An 11,182-nucleotide genomic window follows, 5' to 3' on the forward strand; every position below is an offset into this window, starting at 1 on the left:
GTTCATCAGCAGTAGTCAGCATGGATTCACCATGGAGAAGCCATGCTTAACCAATCTGATAGCCTTCTATGATGGGCTGACGAGCTGGTAGATGAGGGGAGAGCAGTGGATGTTGTCTACCTTGACTTCAGCAGAACTTTTGGCACTGTCTCCCATCACATCCTCATAGGCAAGCTCAGGAAGTGTGAGCAAGATGAGTAGGCATTGAGGTGGATTGATAATTGGCTGCGTGGCAGAGCTCAGGGGGTTGTGCTCAGTGATGTAGTCTAGTTGGAGGCCTGTAGCTAGCGGTGTCCCCCAGGGGTCAGTACTGGGTACTGTGTCATTCAACTTCTTCCTCAGTGATCTGGGTGATGGAACGGGGTGCACCCTCAGCAAGTTTGCTGAGGACACAAAGCTGGGAGGAGTGGCTGATACCCCAGAGGGCTGCGCTGCCATTCAGAAGGACCTCAGAAGGCTGGAGGGTTGGGCTGAGGAACCTCATGAACTTCAAGAAGGGCAAGTACGGGGTCCTGCACCTCGGGAGGAATAACCCCAAGCACCACCACAGGCTGGGGACTGACCTGCTGGAGAGCAGCTCTGCAGAGAGGGACCTGGGAGTCCTGGCAGACAGCAGGCTGACCACGACTCAGCAGTGTGCCCTGGTGGCCAAAAAGGCCAATGGTACCCTGGGCTGCATTTGGAAGAGTGTTGCCGGCAGGTCAAGGGAGGTGATCCTCCCTCTCTACTCAGCCCTGGTGAGGCCACACCTGGAGTACTGTGCCCAGTTCTGGGCTCCCCAGTACCAGAGGGACATGGAGCTACTGGAGCGAGTTCAGAGGAGGGCTACGAAGATGATGAGAGGACTGGAGCACCTGTCGTATGAGGACAGGCTGAGAGAGCTGGGCCTGTTTAGACTGGAAAAGAGAAGACTGAGGGGAGACCTCATTAATGTTTTTGTGTTAAGGGATGTAACTGATTAACCATTATGAGTCTGGTTGGGTTCAGGGCACTGAACTATCATGGTCACGGATTCACCAACAATATAGCACACCCTCACTCTGCTCACATTCATTGAGATCTATCACAGTTAGGAACAATGCAATTAAGTGCAATTTATTACACCAACAGGTACACAGGTTCTTTGGATTGCCAGCAATAAATTCACTGTCTGCAAAAGCAAGCTAGCATGCATTAAATACACAGGTACACAGCATGGCTATGAACGCGTTATAAGGCACAAAGACTCTAGAGATTTCTAAGTTTCCACAGAGACACCTGGTATATCCAGGTGTTCAAATCTTACCCCACGGTGTCCCAGTGTGGGAGGAAGAGAGGCTCAGCCTGTTGACTGATCCCAGAAGTCAGAAGGTATCCTTCATGATGGTATCTCCCCGAACGTCCCCTCTCTCTTATGCCAATTTATATCATTTTCTACCTTTTCGGTGGAGCTTGAATGACTCTAGTCAAGCATATCTTGGTTATGATTGGTAAAAAGCTTTCTCACTTTCGTTTACAGGTATAGGCTCCAAGAAATTCAGAGTGCATGCTCAGTGAGGGGTGGTCATACCTTGGAGGCGGGTATCTTTTGGGATGGAGGTGTGTTTTGGTATTATAATGATATTGTAATGGGCAAAATTCACTGGAGTACAGCATTTGAGTTGTTGTCTCAGGGTAACAAATGTGCAGCTTACTGGTCTCGGTGTGCACAAGAACAATCGAGTCCTCCTCTTGTCACAGAGCCCAGCCGTGGTGTCTCCACTCTGCACTACCGTCCGTACTGTTCCTTAGAGTCAGCACACCAGGTTGCCCCAGTGCGATAGCATCTGAGGTGGGAAGCCTAGGGAATGCTTAGGTAGTGCAGCCACGCTCCATGCTGAAAGCTTCTTCAATGCTGGACACTTTCCTTAAAATGTGAATATTAGTTTAATTTTCCTAGTCACTTTAGGCAATTACTCCACAAATGTCTATAAATATCTGAGGGGAGGGTGTCGAGAGGATGGATCCTTTCTCTTTTCAGTTGTGCCCAGCGACAGGACAAGAGGCAACGGGCACAAACTGAAGCACAGGAGGTTCCAGCTCTATATGAGAGGGCAATACTTTACTGTGAGGGTGACAGAGCACTGGCACAGGTTGCCCAGAGAGGTTGTGGAGTCTCCTTCTATGGAGATATGCAAACCTGCCTGGATGCCATCCTGCACACTGTGCTCCAGGTGATTCTGCTTGGTGGGGGGATCGGACTAGATGATCTTCAGAGGTCCCTTCCAAAACTGCCCATTCTATGATTCTCTGGTTCTGTGAAGAGAGGCACAGTTTCCAATCTGCTTCTCTTCCAGCCATTCTTTCCAAGAAGTGCTTGCAGCTCACCTCAGCTTCAAAACCCAAACCCTGCAGCTGTGCATTTCCTCCCCACACAAAACCACAGGTGAGGTGCCTGCTCCTGGGGATGCTGCTGTGGTTGCTGCAGGTTGATCCCCATGAGCTGCTGCAGTGGGGGCAGCACAGGCACAGGGGCATTTCAGCAGGCCACAGCTGGGTTGCCAGGCTGAGGAAGCAAGACATGTTCCCTGACAGGGTGGGGACATGCCTCCTGCCACTGCGGGGGACTGCACACACTCAGTGCCCACCAGGGTGGACTCTTCTCACAGAGGCCACCTCTGCAGCCCCCTAACTAGCAAACCCTTGCCACGTAAGCCCAGTATACTCTCGCACCTCACATGGAGCAAGAGGTAAAGTCAAGAATCTCCAATGTGCATATTTCCAGGAGCAGTAAGGGATAAGTGCAGAGCCAGTGCAGCACCACTCTTGATTTTGTGGTTCTTCGCACCAAGTTCCCATCATATTTTATCCCACTCACATAGCCACAAACATCTTTTCCAAAAGCGACAGGTTTTCAATTCAGACTGCTTGCCATGAAGGCAGGAAACCAACAGCAAGCCATTTAATGATCTAAGACCTACAGATGCCAAGTGCTTCAACAGAAAACGGTTAAAATTCTTGATGATGTGAAAGCAGCCCTTCCATCAGGCACTTTTCTCACACTTTGTATGAGGAACAGGATTTTGCAGCTGGTGGGAGCAAGAGGACACCCTTGGACTGGCAGTCACTGTGAGGGCTCAGACCTTTGCAAGGCAGACCATGCAGTCAAAACACAGCTGAAGTAAGAGAAAGAGCCCCATACCTTGTTGGGATTCCTCATAAGCCAGGAGTCAGTCTCTCCCACACTTGGTTTGTCTCCTGATGTGGGGGAAATGAAAATCTTTCCAGGCACCTTGGGTGTTTTCAGGTCCCACAAAAGGATTGCACTGACTCTGCTGATGTCAGTAGTAGCTTGGGTATGGACACTTTATACATTCTTATTGCTGTGGTGTAGTTTGCCAGAAAATTTAAGCAGCAGCAGCCTCCTGACCATCCACCTCAGCCCTCCCAAACCAATGATAATGAGTGGAGACACCACCATTGGGTGTGCGAAACGAGTCATTTCCTCCCCAGAGCTGTTTGACTCCTTCTCCACCTGGGGAGCTTTATAACCTTCCTGCCCCTACTCCAGTTCCACACTTCACCCAAGTAGGCAGCATGCTGCTGCTGCCTGTCCTGCTGGCAGCTTCTTCTTGGTCCCGTAAGCCCCGTTCCCTTTCTCCTCTCCTTCCCCTGTGCAGAGAACACAGCCCCTGCTCCAGACTGCAGACGTTTTGAGCCCTCACCAAGTTTTCACCCAATTTCTCTCCATTCCCTTCCAGGTGGTGACGCGCAGGCAATGCCAGTGCAAACGCCAGCAATGCGGACTCAGGCAGAGGGCCGCTCAGCCAGCATGGAATGCCGGCTGACGAAAGAAGACACCGTGCACTGGTACAAGCAGCTTCCTGGGCAGCCGATCAAGAGAATACTGTACGTGTCGGGACAGAGTCCTACGTTTGATGACAGCTCTGACAGACAAAAGTATCAAGTGAGGAAGCGTGCCTCTGCACCTCACTATTTTCTCCAAATAAATAATGTAAACCAGAGGGACGCTGGCACTTACTACTGTGCATACTGGTATTCATATCAAGGCATCACAGCGTTAGATGGGCCAAGATAAACCATACAAAAAGGCACTTGGCACTCCAAACCGCAAGCTCTGAGCTCTGCCGAAACACAGATACTTCCTCATTCAGCCCTGCTCTGATGATTTTCTGCCACGGGGCAGGAAAAACAAAACATAGCATGACAACTGCTAAGTAGAGGATGTTAATAATCAGGATATTATTTCCAGATTCACACATCTCTGTAACATGCAGAAGCTGCAGGTCCCCGTCAGTCAAGAGTACAAATAGGGAACATCTCTGTTAAGTTGAAGACTTGGATATATGGAAAGCACTCACCTGGCTGTGAACACAACCTGTCTGTGCCTCATGAACAAACAGCAGCTGAAGATTTCTATTGTTTATTGAATCCGTGGAGCAAGAACAGCAATGTAGCTCTACATATTTGGTGCTCTCTCTTGAAACTAGGTGTTCGTCTGTAACAAGGAGAGAAGACAAATGATTTGGTAGACCTTCCTTCTCATTTTCCTACTGTCTTCCTTGGCATTTCAGTCTCTACAAAGTCCTACAACAGACCAGAAATGCCACTTTATCATCACAGTTTCTCCCCGGAGGTGTCCAGAAGAGAAGTGAAGTCCTCAGCCATGGGCTATGCCTCCAACAAACAGAGACAGACAGCAAGGAGTTCATCAGCAGTAGTCAGCATGGATTCACCATGGAGAAGACGTGGTCCCTGGTGGGGTGGGGAAATGCCTTCTGCCACTGCAGGGGACCGCACACACTCAGCGCCCACCAGGGTGGCTTCTGGGCTGGGAGCTTCACGCCCTGATGTACGGCTGCAGCTGCTCTTACTCTCAACCCCTTCTCAGCAGCTCTGCCTCAAGTTTCCACATGCCACGCTCCTTGGACTTACCAGTCTTTCTGTAAAGCTGATGGGATGCCAACGTCCTCACCAACGTGAGCATTCCCAGGTCTAAGTCCTTTCCCAGGCTGCAGTGGGTTCTCTGCAAATGTAGCCCCACACGGTTGCTCCCTGAAGAGCCATCGCTGGAGACGTCTGCTCCTCCCACTCAACCCTGTCCCCATCTGGGGCCTCCTTCCCTCTCCTCTGAGTCTCAGCTGAGCGGGACCAGCAAACATGATGCTGCTGGCAGCACTTGTGGCCACCACAGCTTGGTTTGGTAAGTGCTTTGTACTTTATCTTGCATTCCCTCACAGGCAAACATGGTTGCACTAACAGACATTTTCCCAAATCCTTGATTGCTGGTTAAAGACATTATTTCTCCTCTGCCTTCCTTTCCCTTCCCTTCCCTTCCCTTCCCTTCCCTTCCCTTCCCTTCCCTTCCCTTCCCTTCCCTTCCCTTCCCTTCCCTTCCCTTCCCTTCCCTTCCCTTCCCTTCCCTTCCCTTCCCTTCCCTTCCCTTCCCTTCCCTTCCCTTCCCTTCCCTTCCCTTCCCTTCCCTTCCCTTCCCTTCCCTTCCCTTCCCTTCCCTTCCCTTCCCTTCCCTTCCGAATTCTCTTCAGTTCTCTTCAATTCTCTTCTCTTGTAGATGTATTTGCACAGGAAATTCCCATACAGACACCAATATCCATCACCAAATCTGGAGGAACAACACGCCTGCAATGTCATTTTAAAGACATCTCTGCAAATTTTGATAGCATCATCATTCACTGGTACCAACAGAAGGAGAATAAAGCTCCAGAGTGGATGTTCTACATTTCAACAGGGAAAACATCAGTGGAGGAAAACTTCCAAGGGCGCACGTATACAATTGAAAGGGTTTCAAGAAAGAAAATTTGTACTCTTACAATAAGCAATATAATTCCAGATGACACAGCTATGTACTACTGTGCCTACTGGGACTCTCACTACAGCAGAAACCCAGCGATCACCTCGACCAATACTCCCTCGGAGGCTCAACCACAAACGATTTGAAAGATCCCAACTCACTTCCCCCGGCGTAGATGAGCCACCCGGCCTCAACACGCAGGCTCTGCACAGCCAGGACTGGCTCGGCGCTGAGCCACTCCTAGGAGGGGGCAGCTGCCAAAAGGTGGGGATTTCGATGCAGCAAGTGGCACGTGCAAAGGGAACGGTGAAGGGCAAATGCCTAACCCAACCTCAGCACCTTCTCTTCCCATTCCGTTGCTCAAGTGTAGCAGGGAATTGGTTGTAAGGAATTCTTTACCAGGAATGTGCCATTTTCCATGCTGCTGTTCCTGGAAATAACTCAGCATGTTTTCCTGGATCTTTTCAAAGCCCGTGGCTTGAGAAAGAAAAGTGAAATAAAGGAATTTAACCTGACAGTCAGTGCTTTATTATGTATTAGATTTATAAAGAAAAGATTAAGGAGAAAAAAAAAGTTCTCTTTTTGGGTCATTGGGTCAGGGGGTTGATATTTTTCAGACTCTGAACTATAAGAACTCCATTCCCAGGTTCAGCCTGGGTTTGTCTTCTCCTTCCAACCAGACCAGGATGGTAGACCTGAATCTATACAAGAACAATCTTCCCTTTCCAGATGATGTTTTGCTGGTTGTGCTGGTTTTTCCCAGCTGGGAAGATGAAATCCACCACAGCCGCTCTCTCACTCCCCCTCTTCAAAGGAAAGCGGGGAGAAAGTATGATGGAAAGGGCTCCAGGCTTGACTTAAGGACAAGGACATCACTCACCAATTATCGTCAAGGGTAAAGGAGACTCAAAGTAGAGAGGTTATTGAAATGTATTGCCTATATTGATCTTGTAGACTAGCACAGTGAGAAATAAAAAGGCAACTAAAAACACTTTCCTCCCCCACTCCCCACCACCATTCACCATCTTCTGTGTTCTCCCCCCAAGAGTCAGGCACACGGGAACGGGGAATGGGGGCCCAAACCCCTGCTCCTGTGTGGGCTCCTCTCCATGGGTGCACCTCCGGCCCAGGGCCTGCTCCTGCGGGGGCTCTCCATGGGCCGCAGCCTCCTCCAGGCCACATCCACCTGCTCCACTGGGGGCTCCTTCACCCATGGGGGGGCTGCAGCGTGGAGATCTGCTCCATGTGGGACCCATGGGCTGCAGGGGGACAGCCTGCTCCACCAGGGGCCTCTCCACAGCCCGCAGGAGAACTGCTGCTGCCTACCTGGAGCACCTCCTGCCCTCCTGCTGCACTCACCTGGGGGGCTGCAGGGCTGGTGCTCTCTCCTCGCTCTCCCAGCTGCTGTTGTGCAGCAGTATTGTTTCTCTTTTAGTTCTCTTTCTTGAATCTGCTCTCATGGAGATGCAGCCACTGGTGGGTCAGCAGTGGGTCCCTTTTGGAGCCTTCTGGAGCTAGCTTTTACCTGACATGGGGCAGCTCCTGGACTCTTCTCACAGAGGCCACCCCTGCAGCCACTCAGCTACCAAATCCACATTTTGCCCCCACTCACGTAGTCACAAACATCTTTTCCAATAGCAACAGGTTTTCACTTCAAACTGCTTTGCCATGAAGGCAGGAAACCAACAGCAAGCCATTTAGTGAACTAAGAGCTACAGATGCCAAGTGTTTCACCAGAAAATGATAAAAATTCTTTCTGATAATAAAGAAGCCCTTCCATTAGGCACTTTTCTCATCAGGCACTGTATTAGGAACAGAATTTTGCAGCTGGTGGGAGCAAGAAGCCACCCTTGGAATGGCAGTCACTGTGAGGGCTCAGACCTTTTGCAAGGCAGACCATTCGGTCAAAACACAGCTGAAATAAGAGAAAGAGCCCCGTTCCTTGCTAGGATTTTGCGTAAGTCAGGAGATGGCCTCTCCCACACTTGGTTTGTCTCCTGATGTGGGGGACATTACCATCTTTCCAGGCACATTGGGTGTTTTCAGATCACACAAAAGGATTGCACTGACTCTCCTGAGGTCAGTAGTAGCTTGGGTATGGACCTTTTTACATTTTTGTTGCAACGGCGTAGCCTTCCCCATCCCCACCCAGCAATGGTAAGGAGCGGAGACACCACCATTGGGTGTGCCAAATGAGTCATTTCCTCCCCAGAGCTGTTTCACTCCTTCTCCACCTGGAGGGCTTTATAACCTTCCTGCCCCTACTCCAGTTCCACACTTCACCCAAGTTGGCAGCATGCTGCTGCTGCCCATCCTGCTTGCAGCTTCTTGTTGGTCCCGTAAGCCCCGTTCCCTTTCTCCTCTCCTTCCCCTGTGCAGAGAACACAGCCCCTGCTCCAGACTGCAGACGTTTTGAGCCCTTACCAAGTTTTCACCCATTTTCTCTCCATTCCCTTCCAGGTGGTGACGCGCAGGCAATGCCAGTGCAAACGCCAGCAATGCGGACTCAGGCAGAGGGCCGCTCGGCCAGCATGGCATGCCGGCTGACGAAAGAAGACACCGTGCACTGGTACAAGCAGCTTCCTGGGCAGCCGATCAAGAGAATACTGTACGTGTCGGGACAGACACCTTCGTTTGATGACAGCTCTGACAGACAAAAGTATCAAGTGAGGAAGCATGCCTCTGAACCTCTCTGTAGTCTCCAAATAAATAATGTAAACCAGAGGGACGCTGGCACATACTACTGTGCGTACTGGTATTAATATCAAGGCATCACAGCGTTAGATGGGCCAAGATAAACCATACAAAAAGGCACTTGGCACTCCAAACCGCAAGCTCTGAGCTCTGCCGAAACACAGATATTTCCTCATTCAGCTCGGCTCTGATGATTTTCTGCCACAGGGTAGGCAAAACAACAACGTAACATGACAGCTGCTAAATAGAGGATATTAGTAATCAGGATATTATTTCCAGACTCACACATCTCTGTAACATGCAGAAGCTGCAGGTCCCTGTCAGTCGAGGGTACAAATAGGGAACATCGCTGTTAAGTTGAAGACTTGGGTGTACAGAAAGCACTCACTTGGCAGTGCACACAGCCTGTCTGTGCCTCATGAACGAACAGCAGCTGAAGATTTCTATTCTTTATTGAATCCATGGAGCAAAAACAGCAATGTATCTCTACATATTTGGTGCTCTCTCTTGAAACAAGGCGTGTGTCTGAAACAAGGATAAAGTCTACATGGTTTGGTAGACCTTCCTTCAACATTTTTCTGCTGTCTTCCATGCCATTTCAGTCCCTACAACATCTTACAACAGACCAGAAACTCCACTTTATCATCACAGTTTCTCCCCTGAGGTGTCCAGAAGAGAAGTGACGTCCTCAGCCATGGGCTATGCCTCCAACCAACAGACAGACGGCAAGGAGATCATCAGCAGTAGTCTGCATGGGTTCACCATGGAGAAATCATTCTTGACCAATCTCATACACTTCTACAATGAAATGCCCAGCCTGCTGGATGAGGGGAGAGCAGTGCAGATAGTCTGGGGACTTGATTAAAGCCCATGACACTGTCACCCCTAAGAGTCTTAGAGAAAGGCTGTTGATGTGAGGGGCTGGAGGAGGAGACAGAAAGATGGGCTGAGCAGCTGGGCCCCAAGGGTGGTGATCAGTGGCACAAAGGCCTCCTGGAGGCCACAAACTAGCAATGTAACCCAGGAGTCAGTTCTGGGTCCAGTCCTTTCTAACATCTTCCCTAATGCTTTGGATGACGGGACAGAGTATTCCCTCAGCAAGTTTGTAGACAACATCGACTTTGGAGGAGTGGGGGTCATGCTAGACTTCTACTGTCATCACCAGAGGGGCATGCTGCCATCCAGAGGCACCTTGTCAGGCTGGAGTAATGGGCTGACAGCAACCTCACCATGTCTGGAAAGGTGCCGTGCAGAGTTCTGCACCTGGAAAGGAACAACTCTGGGCAGCAGAGGGCCAGCCAGATGGCGATCAAATTGTAGAAAAGGCCTTAGGGTCCTGGGGGACACCAAGCTGACCAGGCGCCAGCGATGTGCCCTTGCTGCCAAGACGGCTGTCAGTACTCTGAGCTGCATGAGGCAAAGTGCTGCCAGCAGCTTAGGGAGGTGATCCTTTCCCTTTGCTTGGCACTGGGGAGGCCCCACCTGGAGTGCTGAGTCCACTTCTGGGCCCCACAGCACTGGAGAGACTTGGCACAAGTGCAGAGGAGAGCCATGAGGAGGATCAGAGGGCTGCAGCACCTCTCCTATGGAGAAAGGCCGAGAGAGTTGGGGTTGTTCAGCCTGGAGAAGAAAAGCCTCTGGGGAGACCTGACAACGGCCTTCCAGCACCTGAAGGGGGACTCACAAAAACTCTTTGTTGAGAAGAGTTGTAATGGGATAAGGAGAAATGGATTTAATCTAAAAGAGAGTAGATTTACATTCAGTCCTAGGAAGACTCTTTACTATGAGGGCGTTGAGGTAGTGCACCAAGCTGCCCAGAGAAATTGTGGATGCTCCGTAACTGGAAGGGTTCACGGGCAGGTTCGATAGGGCTTGGGGAAACCTGGTGTGATGGGAGGGGGTCCTACAGGACACCTCCTTATGAGGGAGCATGGCGATACGACAAGGGTAGTGATGGGAAAAGACATAACAGTGTTAAACTAAAAGAGTAGATTTAGACTTTGGGAGGAGTGGGGGAAACATGGGGAGGGTCGTGCTGCCATCCAGAGGCACCTCGTCAGGCTGGAGAAATGGACTGACAGCAGCCTCATGATGTGTAAGGGGGACATACAGGGCCCTGCACATGGCACATGTTTTCTGCTTTTCTTTTCCACTCTTTCTTTCCAGGAAGTGCTTGCTCCTCAGCTTCAAAACCTAAGCCCTGCAGCTGTGCATTTCCTTCCCACACAAAACCACAGGCAAGGCGCCTGCTCCTGGGGATGCTGCTATGGTTGCTGCAGGTTGATCCCCATGAGCTGCTGCAGTGGAGGCAGCACAGGCACAGGGACATTTTGGCAGGCCGCAGGTGGGTGGCCAGGCTGAGGCAGCAAGAGGAGGTCCCTGACAGGGTGGGGACATGCCTTCTGCCACTGCGGGGGACCGCACACACTCAGCGCCCACCAGGGTGGCTTCTGGGCTGGGAGCTTCACGCCCTGATGTACGGCTGCAGCTGCTCTCACTCTCAACCCCTTCTCAGCAGCTCTGCCTCAAGTTTCCACATGCCACGCTCCTTGGACTTACCAGTCTTTCTGAAAAGCTGATGGGATGACAATGTCCTCAGCAACGTGAGCATTCCCAGGTCTAAGTCCTTTCCCAGGCTGCAGTGGGTTCTCTGCAAACGTAGCCCCACACGGTTACGCCCACAAGAGCCATCGCTGG

This window comes from Netta rufina, assembly GCF_964035555.1.
Source record: "Netta rufina genome assembly, chromosome: 2".
Lineage (NCBI taxonomy): Eukaryota > Metazoa > Chordata > Aves > Anseriformes > Anatidae > Netta > Netta rufina.